Here is a 22,193-nt window from a genome sequence, read left to right on the forward strand (position 1 = left end):
CACGAGCCAAGTGGCCGAAAATAGCCCCCGCCGAGCGGATCGGCTGTTTATAAGCACCGCGGAGGTGGTCGCGGCGCCTCATTCGACTTCCAGCGGCCGGCGAGCTCGCGCACCCGCCCGGCACATCCGGGAGGCCGTGCGCACGAGCCAAGTGGCCGAAAATAGCCCCCGCCGAGCGGATCGGCTGTTTATAAGCACCGCGGAGGTGGTCGCGGCGCCTCATTCGACTTCCAGCGGCCGGCGAGCTCGCGCACCCGCCCGGCACATCCGGGAGGCCGTGCGCACGAGTCAAGTGGCCGAAAATAGCCCCCGCCGAGCGGATCGGCTGTTTATAAGCACCGCGGAGGTGGTCGCGGCGCCTCATTCGACTTCCAGCGGCCGGCGAGCTCGCGCACCCGCCCGGCACATCCGGGAGGCCGTGCGCACGAGCCAAGTGGCCGAAAATAGCCCCCGCCGAGCGGATCGGCTGTTTATAAGCACCGCGGAGGTGGTCGCGGCGCCTCATTCGACTTCCGGCGGGCGGCGAGCTCGCGCACCCGCCCGGCACATCCGGGAGGCCGTGCGCACGAGCCAAGTGGCCGAAAATAGCCCCCGCCGAGCGGATCGGCTGTTTATAAGCACCGCGGAGGTGGTCGCGGCGCCTCATTCGACTTCAAGCGGCCGGCGAGCTCGCGCACCCGCCCGGCACATCCGGGAGGCCGTGCGCACGAGCCAAGTGGCCGAAAATAGCCCCCGCCGAGCGGATCGGCTGTTTATAAGCACCGCGGAGGTGGTCGCGGCGCCTCATTCGACTTCCAGCGGCCGGCGAGCTCGCGCACCCGCCCGGCACATCCGGGAGGCCGTGCGCACGAGCCAAGTGGCCGAAAATAGCCCCCGCCGAGCGGATCGGCTGTTTATAAGCACCGCGGAGGTGGTCGGGCGCCTCATTCGACTTCCAGCGGCCGGCGAGCTCGCGCACCCGCCCGGCACATCCGGGAGGCCGTGCGCACGAGCCAAGTGGCCGAAAATAGCCCCCGCCTAGCGGATCGGCTGTTTATAAGCACCGCGGAGGTGGTCGCGGCGCCTCATTCGACTTCCAGCGGCCGGCGAGCTCGCGCACCCGCCCGGCACATCCGGGAGGCCGTGCGCACGAGCCAAGTGGCCGAAAATAGCCCCCGCCGAGCGGATCGGCTGTTTATAAGCACCGCGGAGGTGGTCGCGGCGCCTCATTCGACTTCCAGCGGCCGGCGAGCTCGCGCACCCGCCCGGCACATCCGGGAGGCCGTGCGCACGAGCCAAGTGGCCGAAAATAGCCCCCGCCGAGCGGATCGGCTGTTTATAAGCACCGCGGAGGTGGTCGCGGCGCCTCATTCGACTTCCGGCGAGCTCGCGCACCCGCCCGGCACATCCGGGAGGCCGTGCGCACGAGCCAAGTGGCCGAAAATAGCCCCCGCCGAGCGGATCGGCTGTTTATAAGCACCGCGGAGGTGGTCGCGGCGCCTCATTCGACTTCCAGCGGCCGGCGAGCTCGCGCACCCGCCCGGCACATCCGGGAGGCCGTGCGCACGAGCCAAGTGGCCGAAAATAGCCCCCGCCGAGCGGATCGGCTGTTTATAAGCACCGCGGAGGTGGTCGCGGCGCCTCATTCGACTTACAGCGGTCGGCGAGCTCGCGCACCCGCCCGGCACATCCGGGAGGCCGTGCGCACGAGCCAAGTGGCCGAAAATAGCCCCCGCCGAGCGGATCGGCTGTTTATAAGCACCGCGGAGGTGGTCGCGGCGCCTCATTCGACTTCCAGCGGCCGGCGAGCTCGCGCACCCGCCCGGCACATCCGGGAGGCCGTGCGCACGAGCCAAGTGGCCGAAAATAGCCCCCGCCGAGCGGATCGGCTGTTTATAAGCACCGCGGAGGTGGTCGCGGCGCCTCATTCGACTTCCAGCGGCCGGCGAGCTCGCGCACCCGCCCGGCACATCCGGGAGGCCGTGCGCACGAGCCAAGTGGCCGAAAATAGCCCCCGCCGAGCGGATCGGCTGTTTATAAGCACCGCGGAGGTGGTCGCGGCGCCTCATTCGACTTCCAGCGGCCGGCGAGCTCGCGCACCCGCCCGGCACATCCGGGAGGCCGTGCGCACGAGCCAAGTGGCCGAAAATAGCCCCCGCCGAGCGGATCGGCGGTTTATAAGCACCGCGGAGGTGGTCGCGGCGCCTCATTCGACTTCCAGCGGGCCGCGCACTCGCGCACGCCGCCCGGTTCAAATTTTCTAAGTGCAACGCACAATGAGATGCATGAGAAACGGCCTTGGTTACCATCACATTTGAAGCGATGAATACGAAGTTAAATTTTATGACTCGGTGTATAAGTCGAGGTCGATTTTTTTCGGTCGATTTTGGATCGAAAAAGGTCGACCAATACACCGGCAAATACGGTATATATACTTATTATAAATGTAGTATTTATTTATATTGATTTATTGTTTATTTATATATATAAAGGCAGGTCCGCAAAAATATTTCTGACGCGTAGCCGGTCCGTGGCGCAAGAAAGGTTGGGGACCACTAGTCTAAAAGAATCTGGCCGTAACTGGAATAGGGTTCTACGCGAATGCCCAACGGAAAAGTGAAGTGCACAAAACCTGCATTTGGCTGTATCAAAATAAATGTCATGAAAAAGGTAAAAACACTACATGGAAGCGCAATGTGTTGTGCTGGGTTCTTTTACAAGTAAAGACTGCTGCTTTGAGTTCACAGGGAGCCATGCTCTTTATTCACTGTACATAGAGGTTTTGAACTCGTGTTGTAGTTTCAGTGTCGGAGTTCAAACTAGGCTTGCAGTTTCCGAATGCCATTCGTGATGGGTGTTGTAAAAAGGTCTTGGCTTAAACGATTGAAGTGCACATAAGAAAAAAAAAAAAAAAAAAAAGAGCTTGAAGTGCACATAAGAAAAAGAAAAAGCTTACAGCACCTGGTATTCCCAGGCAGTCTCCCATCCAAGTACTAACCAGGCCCGACCCTGCTTAGCTTCCGAGATAAGACGAGATCAGGCGTACTCAGGGTAGTATGGCCGTAAGCCGTGAGGTGACCCAACATTTTGCATTTTATAGACACAATCGCCCCTGAAACTAGCGAGCAAGCCAATGAAGCCTTCAAAACTGCTTCGGCACATGGAGACCAAGCATCCTGCATTAAAAGACAAACCTTAACCACTTCGGGTTTCATTGTCTCCGATTACGCCTGGATGGGACCGGCTCGTTTCTGAGAAACAAGCTCGGTGCTCCCAATAATTCAACGTAATGGTGACTTTTATTTTTATGTGGTTTATATTTGTTTTTATGCCAGTCGTATCATTTTATTTAATCCTATTTATATATATGTATTATAAATGTAGTATTTATTTATATAGATTTATTGTTTATTTATATATATAAACGCAGGTCCGCAAAAATATTTCTGACGCGTAGCCGGTCCGTGGCGCAAGAAAGTTTGGGGACCACTAGTCTAAAAGAATCTGGCCGTAACTGGAATAGGGTTCTACGCGAATGCCCAACGGAAAAGTGAAGTGCACAAAACCTGCATTTGGCTGTATCAAAATAAATGTCATGAAAAAGGTAAAAACACTACATGGAAGCGCAATGTGTTGTGCTGGGTTCTTTTACAAGTAAAGACTGCTGCTTTGAGTTCACAGGGAGCCATGCTCTTTATTCACTGTACATAGTCTGTCCTCTAGCGGTAAAAACGTGAACTGCAATGCTATGGCTGTCGCCACACAATGTAGGTTTTAAACTCGTGTTGTAGTTTCAGTGTCGGAGTTCAAACTAGGCTTGCAGTTTCCGAATGCCATTCGTGATGGGTGCTGTAAAAAGTTCTTGGCTTAAACGATTGAAGTGCACATAAGAAAAAAAAAAAAAAAAAAAAAGCTTACGGTAACTGGTATTCCCAGGCGGTCTCCCATCCAAGTACTAACCAGGCCCGACCCTGCTTAGCCTCCGAGGTCGGACGAGAGCGGGCGCTCTCAGGGTAGTATTGCCGTAAGCCGTGAGACCGCTCAGAATTTTTCATTTTATAGACACAATCGCCCCTGAAACCATGCCAAGCAGCGGCGGGACTTGATGGCTGTGGTAAAAGTTTCCTTTCACAATTGACGTGGGAAAAAAAAAAAAAAAAAAGGCTTTCAGCACCTGGTATTCCCGGACGGTCACCCTTCCCTTTTGTTTTTTTTTTGTTTTTTTTACAACCAGGGCCGAAACAGGCTTTCTTCCAAGGCTTTTGGTGTTTTCTGGAAACATGGCTATCATGAAAAGTTATTGACAGCTTTTTATGCGGTAGCACGAATTTGCCGTTGCGACCTGCATTTTGCTGAATCAAAATAAATGCCTTGAAAAGTTTAAAAACACTTCATGGAAGTCACTTCACTGGTTTCTTTTATATCAAACAAATTGTTTTAGGTTATTCACCTGACATGTTTCGGCGGTTTCTTCCGCCTTCATCAGAGTGTCACAGATGTGATGGTGACGCGTCTTTATCAGCTGATGGATCAACATGTCAGGTGAATAACCTAAAACAATTTGTTTGATATAAAAGAAACCAGTGAAGTGATTAAATAAGGAAAAACAAAATGAACTTAGTACAATTACTTCATGGAAGTGTTGTGTTGGGTTCTTTTACAAGTCAAGCCTGCTGCTTTGAGTTCACAGGGAGCCATGCTCACTGTACATAGTCTGCTCTCTAGCGGTAAAAAATTTAACTACAATGCTGTGGATGTCACCACATAATATAGCTTTCAAACTCGTGTTATAGTTTCAATGTCGGAGTTTAAATTAGGCTTGCTGTTTCCGGATGCCATTCGTGATGGGTGTTGTAAAAAATAGCTTCTTAAACGATTGAAGTGCACATAAGAAAAAGAAAAAGCTTACAGCACCTGGTATTCCCAGGCGGTCTCCCATCCAAGTACTAACCAGGCCCGACCCTGCTTAGCTTCCGAGATCGGACGAGATCGGGCGTTCTCAGGGTAGTATGGCCGTAAGCCGTGAGGTGACCCAACATTTTGCATTTTATAGACACAATCGCCCCTGAAACTAGCGAGCGAGCCAATGAAGCCTTCAAAACTGCTTCGGCACATGGAGACCAAGCATCCTGCATTAAAAGACAAACCTTAACCACTTCGGGTTTCATTGTCTCCGATTACGCCTGGATGGGACCGGCTCGTTTCTGAGAAACAAGCTCGGTGCTCCCAATAATTCAACGTAATGGTGACTTTTATTTTTATGTGGTTTATATTTGTTTTTATGCCAGTCGTATCATTTTATTTAATCGTATTTACCGTATTTGCCGGTGTACAGGTCGACTCGGTGTATAAGTCGACCCCCTAAAATTCGACGGAAATTTACGATTTTATGATATATCCTTTGTATAAGTCGAGCTCAATTGTTGCATTATATTAAACTTCAAAATTCAATATGCGAAATTTATTGACGAAATGTGTTCAAATTCTGGGAGGCCGTGCGCATGCTGCTGTTTATAAGCACCGCGGAGGAGATCGCGGCCGGCGAGCTCGCGCACGCCGCCCGGCACCAACGGGAGGCCGGAAATAGCTCCAAGCCGAGCGGATCGGCACTTTATAAGCACCGCGGAGGAGATCGCGGCGCCTCATTGGACTTCCAGCGGCCGGCGAGCTCGCGCACCCGCCCGGCACATCCGGGAGGCCGTGCGCACGAGCCAAGTGGCCGAAAATAGCCCCCGCCGAGCGGATCGGCTGTTTATAAGCACCGCGGAGGTGGTCGCGGCGCCTCATTCGACTTCCAGCGGCCGGCGAGCTCGCGCACCCGCCCGGCACATCCGGGAGGCCGTGCGCACGAGCCAAGTGGCCGAAAATAGCCCCCGCCTAGCGGATCGGCTGTTTATAAGCACCGCGGAGGTGGTCGGGCGCCTCATTCGACTTCCAGCGGCCGGCGAGCTCGCGCACCCGCCCGGCACATCCGGGAGGCCGTGCGCACGAGCCAAGTGGCCGAAAATAGCCCCTGCCGAGCGGATCGGCTGTTTATAAGCACCGCGGAGGTGGTCGCGGCGCCTCATTCGACTTCCAGCGGCCGGCGAGCTCGCGCACCCGCCCGGCACATCCGGGAGGCCGTGCGCACGAGCCAAGTGGCCGAAAATAGCCCCCGCCGAGCGGATCGGTTGTTTATAAGCACCGCGGAGGTAGTCGCGGCGCCTCATTCGACTTCCAGCGGCCGGCGAGCTCGCGCACCCGCCCGGCCCATCCGAGAGGCCGTGCGCACGAGCCAAGTGGCCGAAAATAGCCCCCGCCGAGCGGATCGGCTGTTTATAAGCACCGCGGAGGTGGTCGCGGCGCCTCATTCGACTTCCAACGGCCGGCGAGCTCGCGCACCCGCCCGGCACATCCGGGAGGCCGTGCGCACGAGCCAAGTGGCCGAAAATAGCCCCCGCCGAGCGGATCGGCTGTTTATAAGCACCGCGGAGGTGGTCGCGGCGCCTCATTCGACTTCCAGCGGCCGGCGAGCTCGCGCACCCGCCCGGCACATCCGGGAGGCCGTGCGCACGAGCCAAGTGGCCGAAAATAGCCCCCGCCGAGCGGATCGGCTGTTTATAAGCACCGCGGAGGTGGTCGCGGCGCCTCATTCGACTTCCAGCGGCCGGCGAGCTCGCGCACCCGCCCGGCACATCCGGGAGGCCGTGCGCACGAGTCAAGTGGCCGAAAATAGCCCCCGCCGAGCGGATCGGCTGTTTATAAGCACCGCGGAGGTGGTCGCGGCGCCTCATTCGACTTCCAGCGGCCGGCGAGCTCGCGCACCCGCCCGGCACATCCGGGAGGCCGTGCGCACGAGCCAAGTGGCCGAAAATAGCCCCCGCCGAGCGGATCGGCTGTTTATAAGCACCGCGGAGGTGGTCGCGGCGCCTCATTCGACTTCCGGCGGGCGGCGAGCTCGCGCACCCGCCCGGCACATCCGGGAGGCCGTGCGCACGAGCCAAGTGGCCGAAAATAGCCCCCGCCGAGCGGATCGGCTGTTTATAAGCACCGCGGAGGTGGTCGCGGCGCCTCATTCGACTTCAAGCGGCCGGCGAGCTCGCGCACCCGCCCGGCACATCCGGGAGGCCGTGCGCACGAGCCAAGTGGCCGAAAATAGCCCCCGCCGAGCGGATCGGCTGTTTATAAGCACCGCGGAGGTGGTCGCGGCGCCTCATTCGACTTCCAGCGGCCGGCGAGCTCGCGCACCCGCCCGGCACATCCGGGAGGCCGTGCGCACGAGCCAAGTGGCCGAAAATAGCCCCCGCCGAGCGGATCGGCTGTTTATAAGCACCGCGGAGGTGGTCGCGGCGCCTCATTCGACTTCCGGCGAGCTCGCGAGCTCGCGCACCCGCCCGGCACATCCGGGAGGCCGTGCGCACGAGCCAAGTGGCCGAAAATAGCCCCCGCCGAGCGGATCGGCTGTTTATAAGCACCGCGGAGGTGGTCGCGGCGCCTCATTCGACTTCCAGCGGCCGGCGAGATCGCGCACCCGCCCGGCACATCCGGGAGGCCGTGCGCACGAGCCAAGTGGCCGAAAATAGCCCCCGCCGAGCGGATCGGCTGTTTATAAGCACCGCGGAGGTGGTCGCGGCGCCTCATTCGACTTCCAGCGGCCGGCGAGCTCGCGCACCCGCCCGGCACATCCGGGAGGCCGTGCGCACGAGCCAAGTGGCCGAAAATAGCCCCCGCCGAGCGGATCGGCTGTTTATAAGCACCGCGGAGGTGGTCGCGGCGCCTCATTCGACTTCCGGCGAGCTCGCACACCCGCCCGGCACATCCGGGAGGCCGTGCGCACGAGCCAAGTGGCCGAAAATAGCCCCCGCCGAGCGGATCGGCTGTTTATAAGCACCGCGGAGGTGGTCGCGGCGCCTCATTCGACTTCCAGCGGCCGGCGAGCTCGCGCACCCGCCCGGCACATCCGGGAGGCCGTGCGCACGAGCCAAGTGGCCGAAAATAGCCCCCGCCGAGCGGATCGGCTGTTTATAAGCACCGCGGAGGTGGTCGCGGCGCCTCATTCGACTTACAGCGGTCGGCGAGCTCGCGCACCCGCCCGGCACATCCGGGAGGCCGTGCGCACGAGCCAAGTGGCCGAAAATAGCCCCCGCCGAGCGGATCGGCTGTTTATAAGCACCGCGGAGGTGGTCGCGGCGCCTCATTCGACTTCCAGCGGCCGGCGAGCTCGCGCACCCGCCCGGCACATCCGGGAGGCCGTGCGCACGAGCCAAGTGGCCGAAAATAGCCCCCGCCGAGCGGATCGGCTGTTTATAAGCACCGCGGAGGTGGTCGCGGCGCCTCATTCGACTTCCAGCGGCCGGCGAGCTCGCGCACCCGCCCGGCACATCCGGGAGGCCGTGCGCACGAGCCAAGTGGCCGAAAATAGCCCCCGCCGAGCGGATCGGCTGTTTATAAGCACCGCGGAGGTGGTCGCGGCGCCTCATTCGACTTCCAGCGGCCGGCGAGCTCGCGCACCCGCCCGGCACATCCGGGAGGCCGTGCGCACGAGCCAAGTGGCCGAAAATAGCCCCCGCCGAGCGGATCGGCGGTTTATAAGCACCGCGGAGGTGGTCGCGGCGCCTCATTCGACTTCCAGCGGCCGGCGAGATCGCGCACCCGCCCGGCACATCCGGGAGGCCGTGCGCACGAGCCAAGTGGCCGAAAATAGCCCCCGCCGAGCGGATCGGCTGTTTATAAGCACCGCGGAGGTGGTCGCGGCGCCTCATTCGACTTCCAGCGGCCGGCGAGCTCGCGCACCCGCCCGGCACATCCGGGAGGCCGTGCGCACGAGCCAAGTGGCCGAAAATAGCCCCCGCCGAGCGGATCGGCTGTTTATAAGCACCGCGGAGGTGGTCGCGGCGCCTCATTCGACTTCCGGCGAGCTCGCGCACCCGCCCGGCACATCCGGGAGGCCGTGCGCACGAGTCAAGTGGCCGAAAATAGCCCCCGCAGAGCGGATCGGCTGTTTATAAGCACCGCGGAGGTGGTCGCGGCGCCTCATTCGACTTCCAGCGGCCGGCGAGCTCGCGCACCCGCCCGGCACATCCGGGAGGCCGTGCGCACGAGCCAAGTGGCCGAAAATAGCCCCCGCCGAGCGGATCGGCTGTTTATAAGCACCGCGGAGGTGGTCGCGGCGCCTCATTCGACTTACAGCGGTCGGCGAGCTCGCGCACCCGCCCGGCACATCCGGGAGGCCGTGCGCACGAGCCAAGTGGCCGAAAATAGCCCCCGCCGAGCGGATCGGCTGTTTATAAGCACCGCGGAGGTGGTCGCGGCGCCTCATTCGACTTCCAGCGGCCGGCGAGCTCGCGCACCCGCCCGGCACATCCGGGAGGCCGTGCGCACGAGCCAAGTGGCCGAAAATAGCCCCCGCCGAGCGGATCGGCTGTTTATAAGCACCGCGGAGGTGGTCGCGGCGCCTCATTCGACTTCCAGCGGCCGGCGAGCTCGCGCACCCGCCCGGCACATCCGGGAGGCCGTGCGCACGAGCCAAGTGGCCGAAAATAGCCCCCGCCGAGCGGATCGGCTGTTTATAAGCACCGCGGAGGTGGTCGCGGCGCCTCATTCGACTTCCAGCGGCCGGCGAGCTCGCGCACCCGCCCGGCACATCCGGGAGGCCGTGCGCACGAGCCAAGTGGCCGAAAATAGCCCCCGCCGAGCGGATCGGCGGTTTATAAGCACCGCGGAGGTGGTCGCGGCGCCTCATTCGACTTCCAGCGGGCCGCGCACTCGCGCACGCCGCCCGGTTCAAATTTTCTAAGTGCAACGCACAATGAGATGCATGAGAAACGGCCTTGGTTACCATCACATTTGAAGCGATGAATACGAAGTTAAATTTTATGACTCGGTGTATAAGTCGAGGTCGATTTTTTTCGGTCGATTTTGGATCGAAAAAGGTCGACCAATACACCGGCAAATACGGTATATATACTTATTATAAATGTAGTATTTATTTATATTGATTTATTGTTTATTTATATATATAAAGGCAGGTCCGCAAAAATATTTCTGACGCGTAGCCGGTCCGTGGCGCAAGAAAGGTTGGGGACCACTAGTCTAAAAGAATCTGGCCGTAACTGGAATAGGGTTCTACGCGAATGCCCAACGGAAAAGTGAAGTGCACAAAACCTGCATTTGGCTGTATCAAAATAAATGTCATGAAAAAGGTAAAAACACTACATGGAAGCGCAATGTGTTGTGCTGGGTTCTTTTACAAGTAAAGACTGCTGCTTTGAGTTCACAGGGAGCCATGCTCTTTATTCACTGTACATAGAGGTTTTGAACTCGTGTTGTAGTTTCAGTGTCGGAGTTCAAACTAGGCTTGCAGTTTCCGAATGCCATTCGTGATGGGTGTTGTAAAAAGGTCTTGGCTTAAACGATTGAAGTGCACATAAGAAAAAAAAAAAAAAAAAAAAAGAGCTTGAAGTGCACATAAGAAAAAGAAAAAGCTTACAGCACCTGGTATTCCCAGGCAGTCTCCCATCCAAGTACTAACCAGGCCCGACCCTGCTTAGCTTCCGAGATAAGACGAGATCAGGCGTACTCAGGGTAGTATGGCCGTAAGCCGTGAGGTGACCCAACATTTTGCATTTTATAGACACAATCGCCCCTGAAACTAGCGAGCAAGCCAATGAAGCCTTCAAAACTGCTTCGGCACATGGAGACCAAGCATCCTGCATTAAAAGACAAACCTTAACCACTTCGGGTTTCATTGTCTCCGATTACGCCTGGATGGGACCGGCTCGTTTCTGAGAAACAAGCTCGGTGCTCCCAATAATTCAACGTAATGGTGACTTTTATTTTTATGTGGTTTATATTTGTTTTTATGCCAGTCGTATCATTTTATTTAATCCTATTTATATATATGTATTATAAATGTAGTATTTATTTATATAGATTTATTGTTTATTTATATATATAAACGCAGGTCCGCAAAAATATTTCTGACGCGTAGCCGGTCCGTGGCGCAAGAAAGTTTGGGGACCACTAGTCTAAAAGAATCTGGCCGTAACTGGAATAGGGTTCTACGCGAATGCCCAACGGAAAAGTGAAGTGCACAAAACCTGCATTTGGCTGTATCAAAATAAATGTCATGAAAAAGGTAAAAACACTACATGGAAGCGCAATGTGTTGTGCTGGGTTCTTTTACAAGTAAAGACTGCTGCTTTGAGTTCACAGGGAGCCATGCTCTTTATTCACTGTACATAGTCTGTCCTCTAGCGGTAAAAACGTGAACTGCAATGCTATGGCTGTCGCCACACAATGTAGGTTTTAAACTCGTGTTGTAGTTTCAGTGTCGGAGTTCAAACTAGGCTTGCAGTTTCCGAATGCCATTCGTGATGGGTGCTGTAAAAAGTTCTTGGCTTAAACGATTGAAGTGCACATAAGAAAAAAAAAAAAAAAAAAAAAGCTTACGGTAACTGGTATTCCCAGGCGGTCTCCCATCCAAGTACTAACCAGGCCCGACCCTGCTTAGCCTCCGAGGTCGGACGAGAGCGGGCGCTCTCAGGGTAGTATTGCCGTAAGCCGTGAGACCGCTCAGAATTTTTCATTTTATAGACACAATCGCCCCTGAAACCATGCCAAGCAGCGGCGGGACTTGATGGCTGTGGTAAAAGTTTCCTTTCACAATTGACGTGGGAAAAAAAAAAAAAAAAGGCTTTCAGCACCTGGTATTCCCGGACGGTCACCCTTCCCTTTTGTTTTTTTTTTTTTGTTTTTTTTACAACCAGGGCCGAAACAGGCTTTCTTCCAAGGCTTTTGGTGTTTTCTGGAAACATGGCTATCATGAAAAGTTATTGACAGCTTTTTATGCGGTAGCACGAATTTGCCGTTGCGACCTGCATTTTGCTGAATCAAAATAAATGCCTTGAAAAGTTTAAAAACACTTCATGGAAGTCACTTCACTGGTTTCTTTTATATCAAACAAATTGTTTTAGGTTATTCACCTGACATGTTTCGGCGGTTTCTTCCGCCTTCATCAGAGTGTCACAGATGTGATGGTGACGCGTCTTTATCAGCTGATGGATAAACATGTCAGGTGAATAACCTAAAACAATTTGTTTGATATAAAAGAAACCAGTGAAGTGATTAAATAAGGAAAAACAGAATGAACTTAGTACAATTACTTCATGGAAGTGTTGTGTTGGGTTCTTTTACAAGTCAAGCCTGCTGCTTTGAGTTCACAGGGAGCCATGCTCACTGTACATAGTCTGCTCTCTAGCGGTAAAAAATTTAACTACAATGCTGTGGATGTCACCACATAATATAGCTTTCAAACTCGTGTTATAGTTTCAATGTCGGAGTTTAAATTAGGCTTGCTGTTTCCGGATGCCATTCGTGATGGGTGTTGTAAAAAATAGCTTCTTAAACGATTGAAGTGCACATAAGAAAAGAAAAAGCTTACAGCACCTGGTATTCCCAGGCGGTCTCCCATCCAAGTACTAACCAGGCCCGACCCTGCTTAGCTTCCGAGATCGGACGAGATCGGGCGTTCTCAGGGTAGTATGGCCGTAAGCCGTGAGGTGACCCAACATTTTGCATTTTATAGACACAATCGCCCCTGAAACTAGCGAGCGAGCCAATGAAGCCTTCAAAACTGCTTCGGCACATGGAGACCAAGCATCCTGCATTAAAAGACAAACCTTAACCACTTCGGGTTTCATTGTCTCCGATTACGCCTGGATGGGACCGGCTCGTTTCTGAGAAACAAGCTCGGTGCTCCCAATAATTCAACGTAATGGTGACTTTTATTTTTATGTGGTTTATATTTGTTTTTATGCCAGTCGTATCATTTTATTTAATCGTATTTACCGTATTTGCCGGTGTACAGGTCGACTCGGTGTATAAGTCGACCCCCTAAAATTCGACGGAAATTTACGATTTTATGATATATCCTTTGTATAAGTCGAGCTCAATTGTTGCATTATATTAAACTTCAAAATTCAATATGCGAAATTTATTGACGAAATGTGTTCAAATTCTGGGAGGCCGTGCGCATGCTGCTGTTTATAAGCACCGCGGAGGAGATCGCGGCCGGCGAGCTCGCGCACGCCGCCCGGCACCAACGGGAGGCCGGAAATAGCTCCAAGCCGAGCGGATCGGCACTTTATAAGCACCGCGGAGGAGATCGCGGCGCCTCATTCGACTTCCAGCGGCCGGCGAGCTCGCGCACCCGCCCGGCACATCCGGGAGGCCGTGCGCACGAGCCAAGTGGCCGAAAATAGCCCCCGCCGAGCGGATCGGCTGTTTATAAGCACCGCGGAGGTGGTCGCGGCGCCTCATTCGACTTCCAGCGGCCGGCGAGCTCGCGCACCCGCCCGGCACATCCGGGAGGCCGTGCGCACGAGCCAAGTGGCCGAAAATAGCCCCCGCCGAGCGGATCGGCTGTTTATAAGCACCGCGGAGGTGGTCGCGGCGCCTCATTCGACTTCCAGCGGCCGGCGAGCTCGCGCACCCGCCCGGCACATCCGGGAGGCCGTGCGCACGAGCCAAGTGGCCGAAAATAGCCCCCGCCGAGCGGATCGGCTGTTTATAAGCACCGCGGAGGTGGTCGCGGCGCCTCATTCGACTTCCAGCGGCCGGCGAGCTCGCGCACCCGCCCGGCACATCCGGGAGGCCGTGCGCACGAGCCAAGTGGCCGAAAATAGCCCCCGCCTAGCGGATCGGCTGTTTATAAGCACCGCGGAGGTGGTCGCGGCGCCTCATTCGACTTCCAGCGGCCGGCGAGCTCGCGCACCCGCCCGGCACATCCGGGAGGCCGTGCGCACGAGCCAAGTGGCCGAAAATAGCCCCCGCCGAGCGGATCGGCTGTTTATAAGCACCGCGGAGGTGGTCGCGGCGCCTCATTCGACTTCCAGCGGCCGGCGAGCTCGCGCACCCGCCCGGCACATCCGGGAGGCCGTGCGCACGAGCCAAGTGGCCGAAAATAGCCCCCGCCGAGCGGATCGGCTGTTTATAAGCACCGCGGAGGTGGTCGCGGCGCCTCATTCGACTTCCGGCGAGCTCGCGCACCCGCCCGGCACATCCGGGAGGCCGTGCGCACGAGCCAAGTGGCCGAAAATAGCCCCCGCCGAGCGGATCGGCTGTTTATAAGCACCGCGGAGGTGGTCGCGGCGCCTCATTCGACTTCCAGCGGCCGGCGAGCTCGCGCACCCGCCCGGCACATCCGGGAGGCCGTGCGCACGAGCCAAGTGGCCGAAAATAGCCCCCGCCGAGCGGATCGGCTGTTTATAAGCACCGCGGAGGTGGTCGCGGCGCCTCATTCGACTTACAGCGGTCGGCGAGCTCGCGCACCCGCCCGGCACATCCGGGAGGCCGTGCGCACGAGCCAAGTGGCCGAAAATAGCCCCCGCCGAGCGGATCGGCTGTTTATAAGCACCGCGGAGGTGGTCGCGGCGCCTCATTCGACTTCCAGCGGCCGGCGAGCTCGCGCACCCGCCCGGCACATCCGGGAGGCCGTGCGCACGAGCCAAGTGGCCGAAAATAGCCCCCGCCGAGCGGATCGGCTGTTTATAAGCACCGCGGAGGTGGTCGCGGCGCCTCATTCGACTTCCAGCGGCCGGCGAGCTCGCGCACCCGCCCGGCACATCCGGGAGGCCGTGCGCACGAGCCAAGTGGCCGAAAATAGCCCCCGCCGAGCGGATCGGCTGTTTATAAGCACCGCGGAGGTGGTCGCGGCGCCTCATTCGACTTCCAGCGGCCGGCGAGCTCGCGCACCCGCCCGGCACATCCGGGAGGCCGTGCGCACGAGCCAAGTGGCCGAAAATAGCCCCCGCCGAGCGGATCGGCGGTTTATAAGCACCGCGGAGGTGGTCGCGGCGCCTCATTCGACTTCCAGCGGGCCGCGCACTCGCGCACGCCGCCCGGTTCAAATTTTCTAAGTGCAACGCACAATGAGATGCATGAGAAACGGCCTTGGTTACCATCACATTTGAAGCGATGAATACGAAGTTAAATTTTATGACTCGGTGTATAAGTCGAGGTCGATTTTTTTCGGTCGATTTTGGATCGAAAAAGGTCGACCAATACACCGGCAAATACGGTATATATACTTATTATAAATGTAGTATTTATTTATATTGATTTATTGTTTATTTATATATATAAAGGCAGGTCCGCAAAAATATTTCTGACGCGTAGCCGGTCCGTGGCGCAAGAAAGGTTGGGGACCACTAGTCTAAAAGAATCTGGCCGTAACTGGAATAGGGTTCTACGCGAATGCCCAACGGAAAAGTGAAGTGCACAAAACCTGCATTTGGCTGTATCAAAATAAATGTCATGAAAAAGGTAAAAACACTACATGGAAGCGCAATGTGTTGTGCTGGGTTCTTTTACAAGTAAAGACTGCTGCTTTGAGTTCACAGGGAGCCATGCTCTTTATTCACTGTACATAGAGGTTTTGAACTCGTGTTGTAGTTTCAGTGTCGGAGTTCAAACTAGGCTTGCAGTTTCCGAATGCCATTCGTGATGGGTGTTGTAAAAAGGTCTTGGCTTAAACGATTGAAGTGCACATAAGAAAAAAAAAAAAAAAAAAAAGAGCTTGAAGTGCACATAAGAAAAAGAAAAAGCTTACAGCACCTGGTATTCCCAGGCAGTCTCCCATCCAAGTACTAACCAGGCCCGACCCTGCTTAGCTTCCGAGATAAGACGAGATCAGGCGTACTCAGGGTAGTATGGCCGTAAGCCGTGAGGTGACCCAACATTTTGCATTTTATAGACACAATCGCCCCTGAAACTAGCGAGCAAGCCAATGAAGCCTTCAAAACTGCTTCGGCACATGGAGACCAAGCATCCTGCATTAAAAGACAAACCTTAACCACTTCGGGTTTCATTGTCTCCGATTACGCCTGGATGGGACCGGCTCGTTTCTGAGAAACAAGCTCGGTGCTCCCAATAATTCAACGTAATGGTGACTTTTATTTTTATGTGGTTTATATTTGTTTTTATGCCAGTCGTATCATTTTATTTAATCCTATTTATATATATGTATTATAAATGTAGTATTTATTTATATAGATTTATTGTTTATTTATATATATAAACGCAGGTCCGCAAAAATATTTCTGACGCGTAGCCGGTCCGTGGCGCAAGAAAGTTTGGGGACCACTAGTCTAAAAGAATCTGGCCGTAACTGGAATAGGGTTCTACGCGAATGCCCAACGGAAAAGTGAAGTGCACAAAACCTGCATTTGGCTGTATCAAAATAAATGTCATGAAAAAGGTAAAAACACTACATGGAAGCGCAATGTGTTGTGCTGGGTTCTTTTACAAGTAAAGACTGCTGCTTTGAGTTCACAGGGAGCCATGCTCTTTATTCACTGTACATAGTCTGTCCTCTAGCGGTAAAAACGTGAACTGCAATGCTATGGCTGTCGCCACACAATGTAGGTTTTAAACTCGTGTTGTAGTTTCAGTGTCGGAGTTCAAACTAGGCTTGCAGTTTCCGAATGCCATTCGTGATGGGTGCTGTAAAAAGTTCTTGGCTTAAACGATTGAAGTGCACATAAGAAAAAAAAAAAAAAAAAAAAAGCTTACGGTAACTGGTATTCCCAGGCGGTCTCCCATCCAAGTACTAACCAGGCCCGACCCTGCTTAGCCTCCGAGGTCGGACGAGAGCGGGCGCTCTCAGGGTAGTATTGCCGTAAGCCGTGAGACCGCTCAGAATTTTTCATTTTATAGACACAATCGCCCCTGAAACCATGCCAAGCAGCGGCGGGACTTGATGGCTGTGGTAAAAGTTTCCTTTCACAATTGACGTGGGAAAAAAAAAAAAAAAAAAGGCTTTCAGCACCTGGTATTCCCGGACGGTCACCCTTCCCTTTTGTTTTTTTTTTGTTTTTTTTACAACCAGGGCCGAAACAGGCTTTCTTCCAAGGCTTTTGGTGTTTTCTGGAAACATGGCTATCATGAAAAGTTATTGACAGCTTTTTATGCGGTAGCACGAATTTGCCGTTGCGACCTGCATTTTGCTGAATCAAAATAAATGCCTTGAAAAGTTTAAAAACACTTCATGGAAGTCACTTCACTGGTTTCTTTTATATCAAACAAATTGTTTTAGGTTATTCACCTGACATGTTTCGGCGGTTTCTTCCGCCTTCATCAGAGTGTCACAGATGTGATGGTGACGCGTCTTTATCAGCTGATGGATCAACATGTCAGGTGAATAACCTAAAACAATTTGTTTGATATAAAAGAAACCAGTGAAGTGATTAAATAAGGAAAAACAAAATGAACTTAGTACAATTACTTCATGGAAGTGTTGTGTTGGGTTCTTTTACAAGTCAAGCCTGCTGCTTTGAGTTCACAGGGAGCCATGCTCACTGTACATAGTCTGCTCTCTAGCGGTAAAAAATTTAACTACAATGCTGTGGATGTCACCACATAATATAGCTTTCAAACTCGTGTTATAGTTTCAATGTCGGAGTTTAAATTAGGCTTGCTGTTTCCGGATGCCATTCGTGATGGGTGTTGTAAAAAATAGCTTCTTAAACGATTGAAGTGCACATAAGAAAAAGAAAAAGCTTACAGCACCTGGTATTCCCAGGCGGTCTCCCATCCAAGTACTAACCAGGCCCGACCCTGCTTAGCTTCCGAGATCGGACGAGATCGGGCGTTCTCAGGGTAGTATGGCCGTAAGCCGTGAGGTGACCCAACATTTTGCATTTTATAGACACAATCGCCCCTGAAACTAGCGAGCGAGCCAATGAAGCCTTCAAAACTGCTTCGGCACATGGAGACCAAGCATCCTGCATTAAAAGACAAACCTTAACCACTTCGGGTTTCATTGTCTCCGATTACGCCTGGATGGGACCGGCTCGTTTCTGAGAAACAAGCTCGGTGCTCCCAATAATTCAACGTAATGGTGACTTTTATTTTTATGTGGTTTATATTTGTTTTTATGCCAGTCGTATCATTTTATTTAATCGTATTTACCGTATTTGCCGGTGTACAGGTCGACTCGGTGTATAAGTCGACCCCCTAAAATTCGACGGAAATTTACGATTTTATGATATATCCTTTGTATAAGTCGAGCTCAATTGTTGCATTATATTAAACTTCAAAATTCAATATGCGAAATTTATTGACGAAATGTGTTCAAATTCTGGGAGGCCGTGCGCATGCTGCTGTTTATAAGCACCGCGGAGGAGATCGCGGCCGGCGAGCTCGCGCACGCCGCCCGGCACCAACGGGAGGCCGGAAATAGCTCCAAGCCGAGCGGATCGGCACTTTATAAGCACCGCGGAGGAGATCGCGGCGCCTCATTGGACTTCCAGCGGCCGGCGAGCTCGCGCACCCGCCCGGCACATCCGGGAGGCCGTGCGCACGAGCCAAGTGGCCGAAAATAGCCCCCGCCGAGCGGATCGGCTGTTTATAAGCACCGCGGAGGTGGTCGCGGCGCCTCATTCGACTTCCAGCGGCCGGCGAGCTCGCGCACCCGCCCGGCACATCCGGGAGGCCGTGCGCACGAGCCAAGTGGCCGAAAATAGCCCCCGCCGAGCGGATCGGCTGTTTATAAGCACCGCGGAGGTGGTCGGGCGCCTCATTCGACTTCCAGCGGCCGGCGAGCTCGCGCACCCGCCCGGCACATCCGGGAGGCCGTGCGCACGAGCCAAGTGGCCGAAAATAGCCCCTGCCGAGCGGATCGGCTGTTTATAAGCACCGCGGAGGTGGTCGCGGCGCCTCATTCGACTTCCAGCGGCCGGCGAGCTCGCGCACCCGCCCGGCACATCCGGGAGGCCGTGCGCACGAGCCAAGTGGCCGAAAATAGCCCCCGCCGAGCGGATCGGTTGTTTATAAGCACCGCGGAGGTAGTCGCGGCGCCTCATTCGACTTCCAGCGGCCGGCGAGCTCGCGCACCCGCCCGGCCCATCCGAGAGGCCGTGCGCACGAGCCAAGTGGCCGAAAATAGCCCCCGCCGAGCGGATCGGCTGTTTATAAGCACCGCGGAGGTGGTCGCGGCGCCTCATTCGACTTCCAACGGCCGGCGAGCTCGCGCACCCGCCCGGCACATCCGGGAGGCCGTGCGCACGAGCCAAGTGGCCGAAAATAGCCCCCGCCGAGCGGATCGGCTGTTTATAAGCACCGCGGAGGTGGTCGCGGCGCCTCATTCGACTTCCAGCGGCCGGCGAGCTCGCGCACCCGCCCGGCACATCCGGGAGGCCGTGCGCACGAGCCAAGTGGCCGAAAATAGCCCCCGCCGAGCGGATCGGCTGTTTATAAGCACCGCGGAGGTGGTCGCGGCGCCTCATTCGACTTCCAGCGGGCCGCGCACTCGCGCACGCCGCCCGGTTCAAATTTTCTAAGTGCAACGCACAATGAGATGCATGAGAAACGGCCTTGGTTACCATCACATTTGAAGCGATGAATACGAAGTTAAATTTTATGACTCGGTGTATAAGTCGAGGTCGATTTTTTTCGGTCGATTTTGGATCGAAAAAGGTCGACCAATACACCGGCAAATACGGTATATATACTTATTATAAATGTAGTATTTATTTATATTGATTTATTGTTTATTTATATATATAAAGGCAGGTCCGCAAAAATATTTCTGACGCGTAGCCGGTCCGTGGCGCAAGAAAGGTTGGGGACCACTAGTCTAAAAGAATCTGGCCGTAACTGGAATAGGGTTCTACGCGAATGCCCAACGGAAAAGTGAAGTGCACAAAACCTGCATTTGGCTGTATCAAAATAAATGTCATGAAAAAGGTAAAAACACTACATGGAAGCGCAATGTGTTGTGCTGGGTTCTTTTACAAGTAAAGACTGCTGCTTTGAGTTCACAGGGAGCCATGCTCTTTATTCACTGTACATAGAGGTTTTGAACTCGTGTTGTAGTTTCAGTGTCGGAGTTCAAACTAGGCTTGCAGTTTCCGAATGCCATTCGTGATGGGTGTTGTAAAAAGGTCTTGGCTTAAACGATTGAAGTGCACATAAGAAAAAAAAAAAAAAAAAAAAGAGCTTGAAGTGCACATAAGAAAAAGAAAAAGCTTACAGCACCTGGTATTCCCAGGCAGTCTCCCATCCAAGTACTAACCAGGCCCGACCCTGCTTAGCTTCCGAGATAAGACGAGATCAGGCGTACTCAGGGTAGTATGGCCGTAAGCCGTGAGGTGACCCAACATTTTGCATTTTATAGACACAATCGCCCCTGAAACTAGCGAGCAAGCCAATGAAGCCTTCAAAACTGCTTCGGCACATGGAGACCAAGCATCCTGCATTAAAAGACAAACCTTAACCACTTCGGGTTTCATTGTCTCCGATTACGCCTGGATGGGACCGGCTCGTTTCTGAGAAACAAGCTCGGTGCTCCCAATAATTCAACGTAATGGTGACTTTTATTTTTATGTGGTTTATATTTGTTTTTATGCCAGTCGTATCATTTTATTTAATCCTATTTATATATATGTATTATAAATGTAGTATTTATTTATATAGATTTATTGTTTATTTATATATATAAACGCAGGTCCGCAAAAATATTTCTGACGCGTAGCCGGTCCGTGGCGCAAGAAAGTTTGGGGACCACTAGTCTAAAAGAATCTGGCCGTAACTGGAATAGGGTTCTACGCGAATGCCCAACGGAAAAGTGAAGTGCACAAAACCTGCATTTGGCTGTATCAAAATAAATGTCATGAAAAAGGTAAAAACACTACATGGAAGCGCAATGTGTTGTGCTGGGTTCTTTTACAAGTAAAGACTGCTGCTTTGAGTTCACAGGGAGCCATGCTCTTTATTCACTGTACATAGTCTGTCCTCTAGCGGTAAAAACGTGAACTGCAATGCTATGGCTGTCGCCACACAATGTAGGTTTTAAACTCGTGTTGTAGTTTCAGTGTCGGAGTTCAAACTAGGCTTGCAGTTTCCGAATGCCATTCGTGATGGGTGCTGTAAAAAGTTCTTGGCTTAAACGATTGAAGTGCACATAAGAAAAAAAAAAAAAAAAAAAAAGCTTACGGTAACTGGTATTCCCAGGCGGTCTCCCATCCAAGTACTAACCAGGCCCGACCCTGCTTAGCCTCCGAGGTCGGACGAGAGCGGGCGCTCTCAGGGTAGTATTGCCGTAAGCCGTGAGACCGCTCAGAATTTTTCATTTTATAGACACAATCGCCCCTGAAACCATGCCAATGCAGCGGCGGGACTTGATGGCTGTGGTAAAAGTTTCCTTTCACAATTGACGTGGGAAAAAAAAAAAAAAAAAAGGCTTTCAGCACCTGGTATTCCCGGACGGTCACCCTTCCCTTTTGTTTTTTTTTTTGTTTTTTTTACAACCAGGGCCGAAACAGGCTTTCTTCCAAGGCTTTTGGTGTTTTCTGGAAACATGGCTATCATGAAAAGTTATTGACAGCTTTTTATGCGGTAGCACGAATTTGCCGTTGCGACCTGCATTTTGCTGAATCAAAATAAATGCCTTGAAAAGTTTAAAAACACTTCATGGAAGTCACTTCACTGGTTTCTTTTATATCAAACAAATTGTTTTAGGTTATTCACCTGACATGTTTCGGCGGTTTCTTCCGCCTTCATCAGAGTGTCACAGATGTGATGGTGACGCGTCTTTATCAGCTGATGGATCAACATGTCAGGTGAATAACCTAAAACAATTTGTTTGATATAAAAGAAACCAGTGAAGTGATTAAATAAGGAAAAACAAAATGAACTTAGTACAATTACTTCATGGAAGTGTTGTGTTGGGTTCTTTTACAAGTCAAGCCTGCTGCTTTGAGTTCACAGGGAGCCATGCTCACTGTACATAGTCTGCTCTCTAGCGGTAAAAAATTTAACTACAATGCTGTGGATGTCACCACATAATATAGCTTTCAAACTCGTGTTATAGTTTCAATGTCGGAGTTTAAATTAGGCTTGCTGTTTCCGGATGCCATTCGTGATGGGTGTTGTAAAAAATAGCTTCTTAAACGATTGAAGTGCACATAAGAAAAAGAAAAAGCTTACAGCACCTGGTATTCCCAGGCGGTCTCCCATCCAAGTACTAACCAGGCCCGACCCTGCTTAGCTTCCGAGATCGGACGAGATCGGGCGTTCTCAGGGTAGTATGGCCGTAAGCCGTGAGGTGACCCAACATTTTGCATTTTATAGACACAATCGCCCCTGAAACTAGCGAGCGAGCCAATGAAGCCTTCAAAACTGCTTCGGCACATGGAGACCAAGCATCCTGCATTAAAAGACAAACCTTAACCACT

The 22,193-nt window shown here is 53.5% G+C and overlaps 8 non-coding genes and 4 pseudogenes across 8 annotated transcripts; all 12 read right to left on the reverse strand.

Annotated features, from left to right (window-relative positions):
• Positions 1 to 2,928: 2,928 nt before the first annotated feature.
• Positions 2,929 to 3,047, reverse strand: LOC125992843 (5S ribosomal RNA). Its single transcript, XR_007489839.1, has one exon. It is a non-coding gene; the product is annotated as a 5S ribosomal RNA (ribosomal RNA).
• Positions 3,048 to 3,890: 843 nt separating this feature from the next.
• LOC125992880 (5S ribosomal RNA) lies at positions 3,891 to 4,009 on the reverse strand (annotated as a pseudogene).
• An 872-nt stretch (positions 4,010 to 4,881) lies between these two features.
• On the reverse strand, positions 4,882 to 5,000 carry LOC125992887 (5S ribosomal RNA). Its single transcript, XR_007489852.1, has one exon. It is a non-coding gene; the product is annotated as a 5S ribosomal RNA (ribosomal RNA).
• Positions 5,001 to 10,440: 5,440 nt separating this feature from the next.
• On the reverse strand, positions 10,441 to 10,559 carry LOC125992844 (5S ribosomal RNA). Its single transcript, XR_007489840.1, has one exon. It is a non-coding gene; the product is annotated as a 5S ribosomal RNA (ribosomal RNA).
• Positions 10,560 to 11,402: 843 nt separating this feature from the next.
• Positions 11,403 to 11,521, reverse strand: LOC125992881 (5S ribosomal RNA; annotated as a pseudogene).
• Positions 11,522 to 12,393: 872 nt separating this feature from the next.
• LOC125992898 (5S ribosomal RNA) lies at positions 12,394 to 12,512 on the reverse strand. The gene has a single exon (XR_007489853.1). It is a non-coding gene; the product is annotated as a 5S ribosomal RNA (ribosomal RNA).
• Positions 12,513 to 15,561: 3,049 nt separating this feature from the next.
• Positions 15,562 to 15,680, reverse strand: LOC125992845 (5S ribosomal RNA). The gene has a single exon (XR_007489841.1). It is a non-coding gene; the product is annotated as a 5S ribosomal RNA (ribosomal RNA).
• Positions 15,681 to 16,523: 843 nt separating this feature from the next.
• Positions 16,524 to 16,642, reverse strand: LOC125992882 (5S ribosomal RNA; annotated as a pseudogene).
• An 872-nt stretch (positions 16,643 to 17,514) lies between these two features.
• On the reverse strand, positions 17,515 to 17,633 carry LOC125992911 (5S ribosomal RNA). The gene has a single exon (XR_007489858.1). It is a non-coding gene; the product is annotated as a 5S ribosomal RNA (ribosomal RNA).
• Positions 17,634 to 19,983: 2,350 nt separating this feature from the next.
• Positions 19,984 to 20,102, reverse strand: LOC125992846 (5S ribosomal RNA). The gene has a single exon (XR_007489842.1). It is a non-coding gene; the product is annotated as a 5S ribosomal RNA (ribosomal RNA).
• Positions 20,103 to 20,945: 843 nt separating this feature from the next.
• Positions 20,946 to 21,064, reverse strand: LOC125992883 (5S ribosomal RNA; annotated as a pseudogene).
• An 874-nt stretch (positions 21,065 to 21,938) lies between these two features.
• Positions 21,939 to 22,057, reverse strand: LOC125992922 (5S ribosomal RNA). Its single transcript, XR_007489863.1, has one exon. It is a non-coding gene; the product is annotated as a 5S ribosomal RNA (ribosomal RNA).
• Between the last annotated feature and the right edge of the window lie 136 nt (positions 22,058 to 22,193).

The sequence above is a fragment of the Syngnathus scovelli genome, unplaced genomic scaffold (assembly GCF_024217435.2).
Source record: "Syngnathus scovelli strain Florida unplaced genomic scaffold, RoL_Ssco_1.2 HiC_scaffold_24, whole genome shotgun sequence".
In the NCBI taxonomy this organism is placed as follows: domain Eukaryota; kingdom Metazoa; phylum Chordata; class Actinopteri; order Syngnathiformes; family Syngnathidae; genus Syngnathus; species Syngnathus scovelli.